General features: G+C 45.7%; 1 protein-coding gene across 2 annotated transcripts in view; it reads right to left on the bottom strand.

Moving 5' to 3' along the window:
- TNFRSF14 (TNF receptor superfamily member 14) overlaps nt 1-19,005 on the bottom strand; it is a 368,403-nt gene that overhangs the window by 216,802 nt on the left and 132,596 nt on the right. The window lies entirely within an intron of this gene.

Below are 19,005 nucleotides of genomic sequence, written 5' to 3' on the forward strand. Positions count from 1 at the left end.
TTACCGAAAGAGAGAAGAGAATTAAAGTGCTATAAAGAGCAATCATAATGAGACATATTAACCGCAAATGCCCATAACATTGTAACAGCACCGACAAAAATTGCACAGCCATCTCGAAAAGATTGTTTTATAATCGAGGCTCCTTGAAGTAGTGCATCTTCAATTTAAGATATGTCCCTTCAAGATTATTAGACCAGCAGAAAGGCATTCCGCTTAAAGTGATATTCAATCGGTAACGTCGAACTAGAAACATTTAATTTATGCTTACCACTGCAGGCTTTAAATATGACCCTTTTTGGAACTGGAGCAGTGGAAGTAAAACGAGAAAACATTTACAGCAAGGGCAGCTTATACTTGTCTCGGGCATAATATGAACTCGAATTCAGGAACAAAACGTAAAGTTTGGCAAAATCGTTTAACGGGATGCATATATTTACTGTGCCAGAAATGCAATCCCAACAGGACATAAGACCCGGAAGTTAGTCACATGCAACTGCAAACCTCAAGTCAAACGACTAGTCATGAAGGCACAAAATTGCTGCTTTGACTCGCTGTGCCCACATATATAACCAGTGAAATAAATGTTATAATAAAAGTATTTGGGAAAATACAATACTGGCAAACAAATATTTATTGTATTTGTGTATGTATAGGAGCATCTGTACGTGTGTTTTCTAAACGTCCTAGACAGTTCTTAAAATAAAAACACAAGTCAGACTCAGCCTCTGGAACGTGCAAAGTAAGTCAGACACAGCAAAACAATCCATTTTGATAATTATTAGATTTCAACATTGATATTACGCCAATTTCTCTGCTCTACAGAGATGTAAATAGAAATTAAATGAAAGAAAAGAGCCCAAGAAAAAAAGAGTGGAGAAAACCAGGTGTGAAAAAGAAAGAAGAATCAAAGAGAGAGAGAGCACGCGCGCACCCGGGAGTAGAAAAAAGAGTGGAGAAAACAAGGTGTGAAAAAGAAAGAGAAGAATCAAAAAGAAAGAGAGAGAGAGCGAGCGCCCGGGAGTGCTGCATACGTGCGCGCACAGTCTGATTTTTCGAAGCACATACTCGTGCTTGTGGCGCGCCGCTGCTTACTCCCGCAAGGTGTATGCCGCCACAAGCACGAGTATGTGCTTAGAAAAACAGCTCGGTACAAAAGGGGGGTGGTGATGGACGGAGCATCAGAACCAATCGAACACTAACACCCAGTCAACAGATCTGGGTTTGATCCATCACCGTTCTTTAGCCCACTCTGCCACCCCAGTTCAGACATGGCCATATGCAAATCAGTCTGACCCTGTGCCTCATGGGAACAGTCCAGCCCGAACTGCTAAGCCATGCCCTCCCTGGACCGGAAACAAGCTTCCTAGGACCGGTTTCTGGCATTTCAGCAGTCTTCAGCCAGGCTTGCTTGAATCCAGTGGCAAAGTGAGCAAGGGACTCACGTCTGAGCATACCCTGCCAACTTATGGCGAACAAAGCGGTACAAAAGGGGGGTGGTGATGGACGGAGCATCAGAACCAATCAAACACTCACACCCAGTCAACAGATCTGGGTTTGATCCATCACCGTTCTTTAGCCCACTCTGCCACCCCAGTTCAGACATGGCCATATGCAAATCAGTCTGACCCTGTGCCTCATGGGAACAGTCCAGCCCGAACTGCCAAGCCATGCCTTCCCTGGACCGGAAACAAGCTTCCTAGGACCGGTTTCTGGCATTTCAGCTGTCTTCAGCCAGGCTTGCTTGAATCCAGTGGCAAAGTGAGCAAGCAAAAACAGCTGAACAACGGCTAAAGGTCCTCCTATTCAGCGCATGCACGCTACGTAGGCGAGACCTAAAAAGCTAATTCTATGTGCAAGACATAGGGCTAGAAAAAAAATGCTTTGAATGTTTGTAATATGCAAGCAATGCCAACATCTTACAGTGAGGTGCAGTTAACAATAAGACATGCAAAATCAAATTAGATTCACCTAAACATTTATTAATTTGTTTTGCATTTTTAAAAACTGCTGTTCTACCAGCTATATATAAAATAACAGAGATACCTGTAATGGTAGAGAAACCAAAACAAAGCAATATGTTGAAAACATTTTGATGCTGAGCAATACAGAATGAAATGGTTGGTTCAACTACCAACTGCGCTCAGCGAAGTGGCCTTGACATTGTTGCAGTAAGATATCCTTTCTCCAGCCCACCAGAAAAGCACATAGGAGACATTTATACACGGAGTCCATGACAAATGCTGAATATTTGTTGAATTTCTGAAAGAGAGACAGACACATGCTCAAGGAAAGCTCGTACACCTAAAATAAACAGGCACTTTTCCGCAGAATTTCATGAATGATTGTTAATGCTGCAAGGTAAGGTCTAGTTATGCTAACTGAAGCAATCCTAAATTAATTATTTTATAGAAAATTAAAACTCACTAAAAATCCCCCCTATAGTTTTTATCACACTAGTGATCACCCTACACTACTGCAACATTCCTGTCATCATTCTTGGTTTTGTTGAATCCTTTGCCTGCAAGGCCTTCAGGCCATCATACATTTTGGCTTTCATGTCATCAAGTTCTATTTCTTCTTTAATCATCCGCCTTGCTGGTTCCTTTTGCTTATCTCTACATTTCCAACTTAAATCCCTAATGCAAATTGCTTCTAAAAGCTTAAATATTTGGACAACACTCATTATAATTAGTATTTTTACTATCAGAACAATAGTCAGTTTCCTGAATATACTTTAACCAACCTCAAACTATAAGCCTACATTCTCCCAAATTTCAGGTTCTCTAACTGGAAGAATCTCACTCACAATATCAGTTAAGTTATCGATATATTCTTTAATACTCTCACTGTTATCTGGGGTGGAAGTACAGCACTGACTCCCTGCCACACGACAGACACCTCCTTCTTTCAAGAAATGCATAGCTACGGCAAAGGGATTTTGTATTACCATAAATCTTATCTCAAACATCACTTGTCTAATATCAGTTAAATCACTAATTATGTTACTTGTCAAATGCTCCACTAAAAAACAACATTTGATTATAAAGTCATTTAAAGCTATTCCTATAGATGGAATCAAAACACCAAACACATCTAGCACTTGTTGACATGCACTTTCTCTAGTCACTCTCAATGACACACTTAACTCACACTATTCACGTGGTATAGTCTAGCAACACAAAAGCTAAATAACAAGAATCTGTCCAACCTGAAAGTGTGAAATAATTAGTCTTATTGCAAATGTAATAAATGCCTTTAAACATAATGTTAAATCTTTCTAACATACAAAACCTATCTATTACATAATTATAATCGCAGTTACTATTCCCTACCGCATTCGGTCCATCATACTCACTATTTCGGATTCGCAACACACATTCTGTTCTTGCTCTTTCCGAATTTTAAGACCATGAGTCATTTGTGATTTTTTGTATCTCTTCTTTTGACTCAAAAGTAATTTCTCCTGAACTTATTGGCACCTTTTCTTTCAATATTTTCTTGTTGTAATCTCTAATAAATTAATGCTCAACTTCAGTCAATCTGAATACACTCTGCATGTTACTACTATTAATGTTAATTCTGTGAAGGCTAAAAACAAGTCTAAAAAAACCCAGCTTTCCTAAGACCTCTAATGTTTAAAAAATGTATAAGGAACAAATTATAATCAACAAGATTCTTCTAAATAGTCTTGGTGCATCACCATGAGTAATACTTTGAACAGAAAAAGAAATAAGATAAGGCCAAATAAACATAAGTCACACCCTCTAAAACAGAATTAGGCAAATGAGTACAAACATAATCAGACAAATGCATTATGTTTTTATAAGGTTTTAGTAAATCTAAATAAGAATTTTAACCAAACGCCTCATTAGATTTATCTTTATAATCAAATCTATGTTATTTAGTATCTGTCACATTATACAACGTTAAGTTGTTATCTTGGATTGATAGGTATTCGACAGAAGGATATATATGCATCAACACCAATTAGTGTGGTCAAACTAAGACTATAGAACAAATTTGGAGAGGCAAGAGAAGTCTCTCTTTTCTTGGAAACATCTTTTCCAGTTCTCAAACATAGTTTTTTTCAAAATAAATTAGATTGTTTAAAGCAAAAATAGCACAGGTACATAAAGTAAGCAAAAAGTAATCAAAAGAAATCAAATTAACTAAACGTAGGTAAAAGGTAATCCAAACCTACCAAAAGCAAAACTTCTAGGAAAAATCACAGTGTTTCAAAAGTCAGAGCAACGGTTGAATTCTTCATCTGGAAACCTATTCAGCATTGATCATTTCATAATTCATTTGTCATTTCATAGAGGGTCTTTTCAAATAAATGTATTTTTCTTCTAGCACAATTTGTGTCAGATTTGCACATTCAAGAGCTATGCTTGCTCTTGTTGATCGTCTTGATGCAACATCTATAGTTCACTTCTCAAATGATGATTCACTAGTGTTTTGCTCAGTTTCTTTGGTAACATTTTTCCACTGCTTCAGTTATATTCCACTACTTTTCTTCAATAAACATTTGCTTTGTCACACTTTGCTTCTTTCTCTCACACTGGCAGGTAATTCAGGTTGATTCAAGCTTCCATAATCCGTTTAATTTGCTTGATCTGCTTGAGTTTCATTTGCTTCCTGATTTGAACAATTCGCAAGTAGTGTTCTTTGATTTGCACTTTGGGTTTTCCAAGTTCTTTTTTCTTCTTCTTCTTGGACTCATCGTTTTTACCCCTCTGGATCCATGAAGCAAGCTTGAGCTTATGTTTGTGAGTCAACGCTTAGTGTTACCATTTCTTTATCTGCAGCCCTTTTTGTGTGCGATAGGGGGATCCAATATGGCAAACCTCCACACTTCATAGCTGTGTTTCTCACCAGTATCAGTAGGTGTCATCCATTCCAGCATGGCACAAGGGAGCAATTTTCATACATGCTTCTTTACCAGAGCCCAGTAACCAGCATTCAGGTCATAGTAGGCTTTAGTACTGCTAGATATAACGAAACGCACAAGGTGCACTAAGTACTGCATAAAATTAGCAGACCTGGCAATGGGCCTTTTCAAGTGCCTCATAGCAATGTCTTGGAAAGCTCAGCACCCCCTTTTGGTGGACTTTTGGCTCTGAGTGGTGCTGAAATGGGCATCGGCTGAGGCTGCTGTTAGGGTGAGGGAAGCTCATGTATGGGGAGGGTCTGGGGCTGTCACCCTCAGAGATACCTACGTCATTAAGTGTTGGGAGAAGGCAGATGCCTCCACATGATCACAGCTGGATGCAGCGGTGTCTCGTGCTTCCTAATCTCCAGGCCCTGCTCTCTGATTTTGAGGTGTTGGGGCATCCAAGGGGGAAACGTCATTGCTCCTTATACGTGCATGTCATGAGGCGTGTCCCCCCCCCCCCTCTTTTTTTTCTCTTCCCAATCACTGTTCAACAACTCAGCGGATGGGAGAGTGCTATTCCACACTTGGCCAGTTCAATATGCTTCCGCTGAATATGGCAAGACAAATCTTTAATTAGTAGGTTTCCTAATTTAATTTTTATCTTGCTTGCATCTTGTCTTTTTTCACTTTTGTTTTTCACATCCGACATTACATTCTACATTTCTCTTAACTCATTTATTTGAAATAACACTGAGAGAAATCTATTTATGTTTCCAATTTCTATTTCTGATTTCCAATTTGTTTGTTCTGAAAATATTGTTAATATGTGTGCACAATAAATGGCAACCTGGTCTGAAAACTACTTCCTAATGCAATTGTGTTTACTTCATTTTTTTGTGCAGCACAAAAAAACTACTATTTTCTTGAGTAATTTTAATGCACGTAACAAATCAAGAATGCTGGGCCCACTGCAAATTGGGAGGTCATGAAACCCAGCTGTGACTACAACTCTACAAAATCATGCACCACTCCAAAACCTTACTATCTGAAAGAGACTGTTAGTTATAGATTCCTTACCTTAGAATTACCCCCAGGCGTCAAACTGGATCTGGAGAAACTTTTTCTTAGTAGTACTGAAGAACCAAGACCTTATGGGCCTGGCGGCGCAGGGTACGCCTTAATCTCCTGAGTTCACCTGCTTTGTCGAACAGAGACACGGGACACTCTGTTAGGCGTAGAAGATAAGGTTTATTAGCTGCAGCTAAGTACAGTTGTCCCAGAAGTACACTCGGTATGTTCTTAGGAGACTGCCACTTTACTTCGTGGCGCACAATCTTTTATAACACACATATTCACAAAGAACACTCCCAATGCATACAGGGTCAACCAATGAGAAGAATTTGAAAACAAGATATTAAGTAACTCAAATAAGCCTCCCTTCCAAATGTGTTTGTCACCCTTCCCCACAAGTTAATCAGTGGTAGTGTTTATAAGTCGACTTGCAGGTGACAGGACACATTTGTATGCCCCGGAGGACAGTTGTGAAATGAGAGAATACGAGTAAAGAATAGCGAAGGCCAGAAGATAAGATAAAGTCAGGAAAGAATGGTGCGAACCAACAGATAGTCGAGACAGTGATCAGTCAAACCAGACGAGGGTTAGTGGAGTCGGCCAGACCCTGACACCAGCTCTACCACCTACCACACTGCTGCGATTGCGCTGTACTAGCGCTGTTTAATTTTAAGCTTTCCTCGTTTTTGTATTTGGGTTACTGCTTGCTTTATATTTACCCTTGTTTTTAAACTCTGCTGCCTGCAGCTCGCGCCCCGCTCCCCTTACCGCATTTAAAAAGTGCACCTTTGTGCCTCTAAAGCACCACCACTTTGGTGGGTCCGGGTCCTGGGCTCCATTTCAGGCGTCATCTTTGATTGGGGCTTCTTGTCCGGCGGCCGCCGCCATTTTGGAGCGGTCTCGCGCGCCAAGGGCTCACTGGAGAGCCTATTTAAGGCGGTCCTTCGTGGGGTGGCGACCTCTACCACCTACCACACTGCTGCGATTGCGCTGTACTAGCGCTGTGTAATTTTAAGCTTTCCTCGTTTTTGTATTTGGGTTACTGCTTGCTTTATATTTACCCTTGTTTTTAAACTCTGCTGCCTGCAGCTCGCGCCCCGCTCCCCTTACCGCATTTAAAAAGTGCACCTTTGTGCCTCTAAAGCACCACCACTTTGGTGGGTCCGGGTCCTGGGCTCCATTTCAGGCGTCATCTTTGATTGGGGCTTCTTGTCCGGCGGCGGCCGCCATTTTGGAGCGGTCTCGCGCTCCAAGGGCTCACTGGAGAGCCTATTTAAGGCGGTCCTTCGTGGGGTGGCGACCACTACCACCTACCACACTGCTGCGATTGCGCTGTACTAGCGCTGTGTAATTTTAAGCTTTTCTCGTTTTTGTATTTGGGTTACTGCTTGCTTTATATTTACCCTTGTTTTTAAACTCTGCTGCCTGCAGCTCGCGCCCCGCTCCCCTTACCGCATTTAAAAAGTGCACCTTTGTGCCTCTAAAGCACCACCACTTTGGTGGGTCCGGGTCCTGGGCTCCATTTCAGGCGTCATCTTTGATTGGGGCTTCTTGTCCGGCGGCGGCCGCCATTTTGGAGCGGTTTCGCGCGCCAAGGGCTCATTGGAGAGCCTATTTAAAGTCGCTCCCTACGCGCAGCGGAACGCGCAGGTGGGCGCCTTCGCGTAGCCTGAGTCGTGCCGGAGTCCTGCCCGTCTGCGCCCGTCAGCGTCCCGGAGGCGGCGGGGCGGCATAGGACTCTGGTCAGGCGTGGGCGAGGATGATCCATTATACCTCGGTGACGCTCCGCGCCATGCGTACTACATCTAGCCTGTGTCGTTCAGTATTTCCTGGTCGACACAAGGGTAAACGACGCTGCCCGGCCTACGGTTGGTCGCCCACTGGGGCGCAGTGTAGCGCCCTTAGGACAACCGAGGTGCATGCGAAACATCTCTGTCTGCTGCTTAATACAAGGTCGGTAGGAAGACATGCCTTGCACATTTACGATCTTCTTGTCAGGGAGAATCCTCTCTGTTTGTTCCTGACCGAAACTTGGTTGGGAGAGGCGTCCAATCCGGACATCTTCACTGCGATCCCTCCAACCTATAACATTTTTCGCCAAGACAGAGCTAAGGGCAGGGGTGGCGGAGTCGCTGTGGTGGTGAGGAAGAACATTTCCTGTTCAGTTCTTCCCGTGAACTCCATTGAGGGCTCTGAATCCCTTGGTTTTATGCTGAGACTGTCTCCAGGCCATGCGCTTAAGGGCCTGTTGGTCTACAGGCCTCCTGGCCCGGTGGGCTCCTTCTGGGAGGACCTACAGATAGCCATTTCGGAGCTGGCGCTGTCTGCACAGCATTGTCTGCTGGCAGGCGATTTCAATTTTCATCTTGATGTCACGGACGACCTGGATGGGGCTAAATTGTTGCATATTACATCTCCGCTTGGCCTGGCACCGTTTGTATCAGGGCCTACACATGAGAAAGGACACACCCTTGATCAAGTGTTCTCCTCTGTCCCAATTGTTGACATTGAAACGCGGCCGGTGCTCTGGTCGGATCATAGGCTGATTGGGTTCTCTGTGTTGGAGAATGGGCGGTCTGACACCTGCGCCCCCACGGTGCCCAGATCGGCCTCGAGAGCGTTACACAGAGTGACGCCTGCTATGCTGGAGCAGGCGCTCACGGAACATCCCTGTCCTCTCTCGGGGGATCCGGAAAGAGACACTGAGGCCCTGCAGCGATGGTTGACTGAGAGGTTAGATGATCTTGCCCCAAGGGCAACCCCCGGTCCTCGGTGATACGGCAATCAGCGCCATGGTTTACGGAGGCGCTACGTATGGCTCGCAGCCAATGTAAGGTCGCTGAGCGGGCCTGGCGCCATCAATATGATGGGGAGGCTAAACTCGCCTATAGGTCGGCGGTGAAGGCCTATCACCGTGACATTCTTGGTGCCAAGCGGGAATATCTTGCCAGGAGGATTGAGGCGTCGGCGAACTCCTGCAAGGAGATCTTCACGATTGTGAAGGAGTTCACGTCCCCTACTTCTTATTCACCCCCGCCTGTATCTCCTGATGCGTGGGCGTGTGATCTGGCCACTTTTTTCACCGACAAGATTAAGGCAATTCAGGCCTCCTTCTCGGAGAGCTTGGTCGAGGGTTGTTGTGACCCCGGGGCAGGACTTGGAACATCGTCCATGCCTACGGCTATCCTGGAGGACTTTCCTCCTGTCTCCAGTGACATGTCCCGGATTCTGCTGGCCAGTCTCAAATCTGGCTCCCCACTTGACCCCTGCCCCGCCAAATTTTTGGCTGGGATGGCGGCAGTGGTGAATCCCCTGGTCAACCCGATCCTCAATGCCTCCTTGAGGGAGGGGAGTGTCCCACGCACCTGGAAAAGGGCGATGGTGATCCCCCTCCTGAAAAAGCCTGGTCTTGATGCCGAGGTCTTGGCCAATTACAGGCCAATTTCACTTCTCCCGGCTTTGGCTAAGATCACTGAGAAATATGTTCATGGCGTCTTGTCAAGCTTCCTAGAGTCCAACAATCTGCTCCATCCATCCCAATCCGGTTTCCGTCCGAATTTTAGCACGGAAACGGCGTTGGTGGAGGTCTCTGAGATCATCAGGGAGACCTTGGATGTGGGTGGCAAGGCCATGTTAGTCATGTTGGACTTGTCGGTGGCCTTCGACACCGTCCCCCATGAGGCGCTTCTTGCCAGGCTTTATGACATCGGCCTAAGGGGGACGGTGTTCAGATGGTTTACATCTTTTCTGGAGGGCCGCCGCCAGACGGTCTGGGTTTCCCAGAGCTCCGCCGAGATGCCGCCATTGGGAGTTGGGGTTCCACAGGGTTCTGTGTTGAGCCCGACATTGTTCAACATCTTTATGTCCCCCCTGGCGGCTGCGGTTGAGGCTTACGGAGCCCAGATCGTGTCCTACGCCGATGACACGCAACTCCTCTTCACATGTGGAAAAGATCAGACATTTGATGGGGAGAGAATTCGGGACTGCCTGGACAGGGTCTTCGGCTAGTTCCAGCGGAATAGCCTGAAGGCCAACTCCAGTAAGTCGGAGGTTTCATTCTTCGGCTGTGCCATCGATCCAGAGTGGCGGCAGTGGTGGCCGGCCGCCATGTGTCCTCCGGCACAATCCTCCTTGGTTGCCAAGAACCTTGGTGTGAAGCTTGATAACAAGCTCTCTTTGAGAGCGCATGTCCTTGGCCTGTCCGGCACCTGTTTCGGCATCCTGAAAATGCTCCGCAAGTTTCTTCCTTTATTGTCTGCGGAGCACAGACGGATTACGGTGCAGGCGCTCATCGGATCTAGGCTAGACTATGCCAATGCTCTTTTCCTAGGCCTTCCGGACTACTTGGTCCAGCGTTTGCAGGTGGCACAGAACTCTGCAGCCCGTGCGATCTTTGGTCTGCATAGACGAGCACGGGCTTCTGGGCTGCTGCAGACGCTTCATTGGCTGCCGATCAGGAAGCGGATTATTTTTAAATCCCTGACGCTGGTGTACAAAGCTTTGTTTGGCTCAGGCGCAGGATATCTGCAGAAAAGATTGGCTTTCTATCGCCCTGCTCGCTCACTGCGTTCGGAATCCCTTTTCACTGCTGTGGTCCCACGCGTGAGGAAGGCCCGCATTGGGGGACGCTCTTTTAGCCTCAAGGCCTCCCAGCTGTGGAACTCGCTTCCACTGGCACTCCGCAGCATTCCCAACTTGCTTCAATTCAGGAAGAATTTGAAGACTTGGCTTTTTAATCATTCTGTTTAGGTGGGCTTCTTTCTTTCTCTTTTGGGTTCTGTTCTTCTTGCTATGTTGTTATACTCTGTAGCTGCCTGTGGAAAGCGCCGGGACACTCTTTTAGAGTAGCCGAGCGCTATAAAAATGCACTGTAACATAACATAACATAACATAACATATAAACAGAGGCAGGAGGTTATTTGACACGTTGCAGTAGGATGAAGGAAAACAACACCTCGTTCCCGCACTGCCTGAGTGAGGGCAACACAAAGTGGCGGAAAGACACAAAATGGTGGCTAAATACGAAAACTGAATTACCTCAGACCCTCAGGCAAGATACACAGAACCATTTTAATCTGAGTCGACGTCAATGGCCATGAGGTCATCAAGCTGTTGCTGCAACATCATTTTAATGCTCTCCGTCTTCCGTGACACAGGCCTTGGGGCACACATAGTGGCAAAAAGACCACAGATGGCGGGGCCACACTGCATACAGAGACAACAGGAAAAATGATGGCCAAAATCACTCCAAGGAATGTTAATACCTTCCATCCCCATTTGGACAGTAATCCCCAAAACCATTCCAATAAAGACCAATCTCCTTCGTCCTGATGAATCGACTCGGAGATCACATGTAATTCGGAGGTGGCTTGGTAGACCGTAGGGGCGTCGTCAGGTATATAAATGCAACAGCTAGATCCGATCAATTTACAAACTCCACCACGATCCGCAAGAATAACATCCAGAGCAATCCGGTTCTGCAATGTCATGAGACGATCCGCTTGAAGTTCAGCTGTGAGATTACTCAAGGCTCCCACAGTGACATCTATGGTAGTCTCAACAACACGAACCAATTGTCTCATGTTTCTACTGTTGGCCATTGGGCCCCAAAAAGGGAGAAATCCTTTAAGGAAATCCCCTCCCTCTTGTCCTGCTGTGTCTTTAGAATCAATAATCCCTCTGCCATATCTGTTTCTGTGATGTCCCGAAGGGGCAGTGTATGTAGGGGGGAGAAGAAAGGCTATATAGCATGTTCCTGAAAAATCAGTCGGTAGCCACGTGTGCGCTCGATCGTGACAGACAAAATACATGCCCTGGGATGGTACTAACGGTGGTGAATTCTGAGATGTGTGAATGTATGTAAGGGAACAAACATTCCTTCCTTGTCCAGTGTCAGTAGTCTGGCCATTCATTTGTAAACAAAAGTTACCTTGATGAGGCACAGTCCAAATTGGTGGAGATTTTCCCTGTTTAACTATCTGTAAGGCTAGTAGCGTAACGAGTCACGTTCCAACCATCGTATGCCCGTTTCTCATCAACAGGAACCCTACTATTCTCCACAATTCTAGCCATAGCCACTATTCCTTTTATCAGAGAACTATGACTAAAATCTTGCCCACTACCATATGAACCAACTGGACGTCTAAATCGGTTCTGATATGCATTTGAAAACATCACAAAATAGGCCCAAGCGGAACCTTCATAAGAAAATGGAAGGGCTAAATATGGCATCCCTTTGTCTGTGGTATGAGGCATAAGTCCACACACCCAACAGTCGGTTGTGTTGACTACTAATCGGTGTTGATGCAACAACTGGACAAATGAATTGTTAAAGTATTCTGTTCTCCTGATTAGTTCATGTTGGGGAAGCGTATGTAATTGATGTGGGGAGATAGTAGAATGAAAAGGCAAGGAAATAGAAGTAGGGACAGATTTGTGCTGCATAGCATGAACAATCCAACCTATACAAGCCAATAAGGTACTAGAAAACATAAGAACACACAATGTTATGCCACATTGACTGTACACTAATTTACAATATTTCTTTCTCATCTCTTCCTTCTTATTATTCTTTCCCAATTTGACATCCATCCTCTAAAATTGTTGCTCACGGCAATCTTCCTTACTCACTTGGCTGTGATTATTAGCCGTCCTATGACACTGCAAGTCCTGGGGGCCTAGCCACTATACAGGTCACGAACCAAGACTCCTACCGTGACCCTGCAAACTAGACAGATGATACATGTCATGAAAGAGATGAGAATTTCAGGTGTCCTTGACCAGTCTAGACCTTAAATTATATTGAGTTCTGTTCAGTACAGTTTGTTCCTGAAATAGGGTCAATGGATCTGTAGTGTTCTATCGGAGATGTGGCGGTACGGCTTCTTGCAAAACGTCGTCATCTTCTTTCTCTGACCGAGCTCCATCTAGGTGTGCACTACTGAAAGGTACAAACCCTTCGCCTTCAAAATCACCTACACCCTTACCGGCCCACTGGTCAAACTGCAAGGGCAAGGGCACCTTTTTGCAGTGCACGCCATGGATCCAGTTCTTTTTCCCTTCGACTTTCACTGCTGTACGTGTCACCAGAAGAACCTGTCGAGGCGCCTTCCAACGAGGTTCCAAATTTCTTGTCCTCTGAAAAATTTTCACACAGACCCAGTCTCCCGGTTGGATAGAATGACCTGGGTCTGTGGAGGCCTCTGTAAAGCGTTTTGAACCTGTTGGTGGAGAACACATAATTTAGTGGTGAGGTCATGTAAGTAGTCAATCAGCATTGGATACTGTATGTCAGAATACTTTTTAGGGCGAGGGACTCCCCAAACATTAGCCAGGTGCCCAAAAACAACCTTGCATGGGCTGAGTCCCAAACGAGAATGTACAGTTGTTCTAGTGGATAGGAGAGCCAAAGGTAAAGCATCGGGCCAGGCAAGTCCCGTGCTAGCCTGTACCTTTGCAAGCTTAAGTTTGAGAGTGCCGTTATAGCACTCTACCAAACCCGCTGATTGAGGATGGTTTGCCGCATGGAATTTCTGCCAGATACCCAGACCGGTACACACCTTTTTCATAATTTGGCCCACAAATTCACTTCCATTGTCACTCCAGACAATGCGTGGCAAACCAAACCTAGGGAAGAACTCTTTTAGAAGAACTTTGGCAGTGGACAAAGCAGTGTTGTCTTTCAGGGGGTAGGCCTCTATCCATCTGGAGAAGGCACACACCACCACCAAAACATATTTGAGATTGTTGCATCGTTCCATGTGAATATAATCAATTTGCAACACCTCAAAAGGATATGTTGGGGGAGCAAAATGACCTGCTCGAGTTGGGGTTCCCTTTCCTGGATTATGCATCAAGCAAACAATACAATGCTTTACTAAATTATCTGCACATTTTGGAATCCCTTCGTTCAGCCACACTGGAGCCAGAAGCTTACATATTCCTTTCGCACTGATGTGGGCTGGACCATGTGCCATAGCAACTACAGGCAGTACATAGGCATCTGGTAACAGCCAACGCTGATGTTCTGACAATTCTATCCAACATCCCATCGCGTCTAACATTCCTGTACTCTCTTTCCACTTACTCAACTCTTTCTCTGTAGCCTCTCCTTGAATCGATCTCACACTGTCTATTGTATCCTCACACATTCCTTGTTCCTTGACCCAATTTGCAGTGCCCGCAACATACATGCGACTCATAGCATCTCTGGCTGTTTCTTTCGCTACCTCATCTGCAAAAGCATTCCCGCGACCAACATCATCAGTAATCTTCTTATGCGCACTACACTTTATGATTGCTATCTGGGTAGGCAAAGCAAGTGAATCAAGAAGATCAGTTACCAACTGACCATGCTGTATTTTAGTACCGTGGGAGGTAAAGAATCCTCTTTCCTTCCACAAACGACCAAAACTATGTGCCACACCAAACGCATACTGGCTGTCGGTATATACATTCACTCTCTTCCCCTTAGATAACACACAAGCTCTGGTCAAAGCTATCAGTTCAGCCGCCTGAGCTGAATTATGTCTGATGCGTGCTGTCTCCACGATTGTATGCAAGGTGGTAACAGCATAAGCTGAAGTTGTTTCACCATTAGGGAGTTTAAAACAAGAACCATCCACCCATAGGATCCCATCCGGGTCCATTAGTGGTGTATCTTTCAAATCAATCCTACCTTTTGTCTCCTCCTCAGTACGGAGAAAACAATCATGTTGTTCCTGAATACCTTTCTCTTCTGGAAGAGGTAACAATGTGGCTGGATTTAAAGTGTTACATCGTTTGATGCGTACATGACTAGCCAAGAGCGTCAGTTCATACCCAGACAAGCGAGCACTTGTAAGATGCTGCGTTTTCTTCCTATTTAGCAAGGTATCCATTGCATGTGGTACCATAACAATAAGAGTGTTATCTAGCACCACTCCAGCAGATTGACGAATAGAAATTGCTGCTGCTGCTGTAGGTTTTAAGACAACTAGGCAATGCCTTGGCTACTGGATCTAATGTAGCCGAAAAGTAGGCACATGGCCGCTGCTTGTCTCCAAATCGTTGTGTTAAGACTGACAACGCACAACCCTCTCTTTCATGGACATAGAGCGTGAAGGGATTACTGTAATCCGGAGTACCCAACATCGGAGCAGAGCACAGAGCAGCACGTAAATCAGAAAAACTCTTCTGACATTTGTCAGTCCAAGGAAGGGGTTGGGGTGTGTCTTTCAAAGTGAGTGCCAACAAAGGTTTAGCCAACAAAGAAAAATTTGGAATCCACTGTCTACAATAAGAGGTAATGCCCAAAAAGGCACGCACTTCTCTTTGTGTGGATGGCACAGACATTTGTGCAATTGCTTGAATATGTTCTGGGGTCAGTCGCCTTCCCTCCTTCGACAAGAGATGACCTAGATAGGTAACCTCTTGGCGGGCATATTCTAATTTAGAAGGTGAAACCTTATGGTGAAGGTCAGACAAGTGACGCAATAGTGCAATAGTCACATTCTTGCAAATATCCTCTGAATCAGCGGCAATCAATAAATCATCCACATACTGAATAAGGGTAGCACCTGGCGGCAAAGGAAAAGCATCGAGCTGGTACTTCAGAGCTTGGCTATAGATGGAGGGACTTTCACAATAGCCTTGGGGTGCGCGCTTGAACCGGAAACTTCGGCCTCCTAAAGAGAAGTCAAAAATATCCCTACTCTCTTCAGCAATGGGGATGCTGAAGAAAGCATTTTTCAGATCAATAACAGAAAACCAAGCTGCCGAGGCAGGTATCATAGTTAACAGGGCAGTAAATGTAAATGTCAAGGTACTTATAGAGCGCACTGTCACCAGACGGCCACCTTGCGGTGTCGCCTTTGCGGTTTCCTGGCGCTGATACTCAAACCGCTGTAGAACCCCTCCTGGCTTTCCCTGTGAAGTGTCCACTCCTGGGCACCCCCAGGGTGAAGCCAGGCATCCTTAGCGCTGTTGGGGCCGGTGTGGAGGCTAAGCAAGCTATTGCCCAGAGTTGCAGCGTGGGGCCCGTGATTAGAATAGGCACCGAGGCGAGAATAGACAGGTCCGAGGAAATTGAGCCCGAGCCCCGCTGAGTCGGGAATCGAACACTGGTCCCTGGCCAGAACTCTGCTTCAGGGTCTAACCAGGGCAGTGATATCTGGAACAACAGGAAACTGCGGTACAACAATTTTAATCTCCCGGAGATCAATAACAAAACGATAAACAGGAGGCTGAGAAGGATCAGTGCGTTTAAGAACCGGGAGAACAGGACTATTGCATACATTTCCCCTCATCTCCTCAACCACACCCTTCTGAACCAAATCATAAATAATAGCAAAAAGTGCTCTTTCATCATCATTGGGAATTTTGTATTGAGGGATGCGTGGCAATTTAGCATTGGGCTTGAGGGTAACGACATAGGGTGGGATCTCAAGACAACCAACATCATTTGGACCCGTTGCCCAAAGTGTCGCAGGGAGAGAGAGAGCAATTCAGGTGGAAATTTATCTTTAGACAAATACATTGGAGAAGTCAGTTTTCGCCCCAAAACGAGATGTACACCAGAAGGGGAACAATATATCGTTGCATGCAATCTTTTCAATAAATCCAAACCCAACAGATTTTCGCCGCAACCAGTCGTTAAAAGAAGCGGAGCTTCCAAATCATAAGAACCAATTGAAATAGGCAGAGGACAAGAAACCGGGCTATGAACTGGGGCGCCAGAAAATCCTACGGATACGTTTGTTAAGCCAGACAAAGGTGCCCCAGGGAGTTTGGAGTGAATAATAGAACTTCTCATCGCACCAGTATCTAAAAGAAATGGCTCTGAAACACCCATTATAGTGACAATAACATAAGGCCCATTCTGATCTACTGGAATCGATACAACTCCCTCACTTTGTCTATGGCTGTCCTAGTTAGCGTGAAGACCGTCATTCTCCCCTTCAACATAGTAATCATCATTGTAATACTGTGTAGACTGCGTATTTTGCTGATCAAAGTAGTTCGCAGGATGTGGATGTGGAGGGGAACGCTGTGTCTGGGGGCGTCATACCTCGACCTCTACCCCTGGGCGCTAACTGGGAACCACCACGACCTCGTGGAGTAGATAGTCTTCCATTACGTTGTAATAAAGCCGGGCAGCCATTCTTAAAATCACATTCCTCCCTACAATAGGCGCATTGATTAGGACCTAACAAAGGCCGTGGAATATAGGGCTCAGGCTTTTGAAACACCCTCTGGAACTGGGGAGGCTGTTGAAACTGGCGCTGAGCAGAGCGAGGAGGATAAGCTTGTTGCAGAAGAACCTTCATTTTTAATTCTTTAGTCTTTTCCTCTTGCTTGTCTTTTTCCTCTTTATTCCTGTTTTCGTAATATTGAGCAGTAGCCAATATCTGAGCAGAAGAAGAAACAGCCCATGCACTTTCAGAGTCTTTTAATTTATGTGACAACTCGGGGATCCTCGGGCAGAACTGCTACCTCTGAAGCCGGCCCACCTTGGGCGCCAAATTGAAGAACCAAGACCTTATGGGCCTGGCGGCGCAGGGTACACCTTAATCTCCTGAGTTCACCTGCTTTGTCGAACAGAGACACTGGACACTCTGTTAGGCGTAGAAGATAAGGTTTATTAGCTGCAGCTAAGTACAGTTGTCCCAGAAGTACACTCGGTATGTTCTTAGGAGACTGCCACTTTACTTCGTGGCGCACAATCTTTTATAACACATATATTCACAAAGAACACTCCCAATGCATACAGGGTCAACCAATGAGAAGAATGTGAAAACAAGATATTAAGTAACTCAAATAAGCCTCCCTTCCAACTGTGTTTGTCACCCTTCCCCACAAGTTAATCAGTGGTAGTGTTTATAAGTCGACTTGCAGGTGACAGGACACATTTGTATGCCCCGGAGGACAGTTGTGAAATGAGAGAATACGAGTAAAGAATAGCGAAGGCCAGAAGAAAAGATAAAGTCAGGAAAGAATGGTGCGAACCAACAGATAGTCGAGACAGGGATCAGTCAAACCAGACGAGGATTAGTGGAGTCAGCCAGACCCTGACACCAGCTATAAACAGAGGCAGGCGGTTATTTGACACGTTGCAGTAGGATGAAGGATAACAACACCTCGTTCCCGCACTGCCTGAGTGAGGGCAACACAAAATGGCTCTGCTCTGGGCACTCTGAAATGCTATATTTCGTCCATTTTGGCCGTTGCCTACCTGATCAGCCTTCTCTTTTCAAGTCCCCGATTGTTAACAGGTTTCTGAAGGGCATTACTCATTTCTTTCCTCCTTCTCCCTTCATAATTCCCCAGTGGGACTCAAACCTTGTGCCCACTTATCTTATGTGTGCTCCCTTTGAGCCTCTACATAACTGTCCTCTTCGTCTCCTCACTTTGAAGACTGCTTTCTTGCTTGCCATCACCTCTACTCGCAGGGTGAGTGAGCTTCAAGCCTTATCTTCCAGGCCTCCCTTTTTTGCGGTCCATACCAACAAAGTAGTCCTCCGTATTAGGCCCTCTTTTCTGCCCAAAGTGGTTTCCTCTTTCCACATAGGTCAGACCATCACATTGGCCACCTTCTTCCTGCCACAGCACCCTTCCAAAGAGGAGGCGAGACTCCACCATCTGGACCCAAAACGTGCGCTGTCTTTCTACCTTAAACCTACTAAAGATTTCCGGGTGGATGATCAACTCTTCATGGGTTAAGTGGGCGCCAAGAAAGGTCAGGCAGTGTACAAGTATGCCATCTCTCGATGGGTTGTCCTATACATTAAAATCTGTTATTCTTTGGCTAAAAAGGAACCTCCAATAGGACTGCGCACCCAGTCCACCAGGGCGGCGGCAGCTACTACTGCCTTGGGACGTGAAGTTCCGCTGGTTGACATCTGCCAGGCAGCCACATGGGCATCCCTGAACACGTTCACAAAACATTACTGCCTGGACAGCCAAGTCTGGAGAGACGGCTTTTTCGGCTGTTCTGTTCTCCAGGACTTCCTGGTGTAAACTTGGTTCGCAGACCCACATCCGGGGTTGGTATTGCTGGGGTATCTATTCTAACGTAAGGA

Source organism: Triturus cristatus, chromosome 1_2 (genome assembly GCF_964204655.1).
Source record: "Triturus cristatus chromosome 1_2, aTriCri1.1, whole genome shotgun sequence".
Taxonomy (NCBI): domain Eukaryota; kingdom Metazoa; phylum Chordata; class Amphibia; order Caudata; family Salamandridae; genus Triturus; species Triturus cristatus.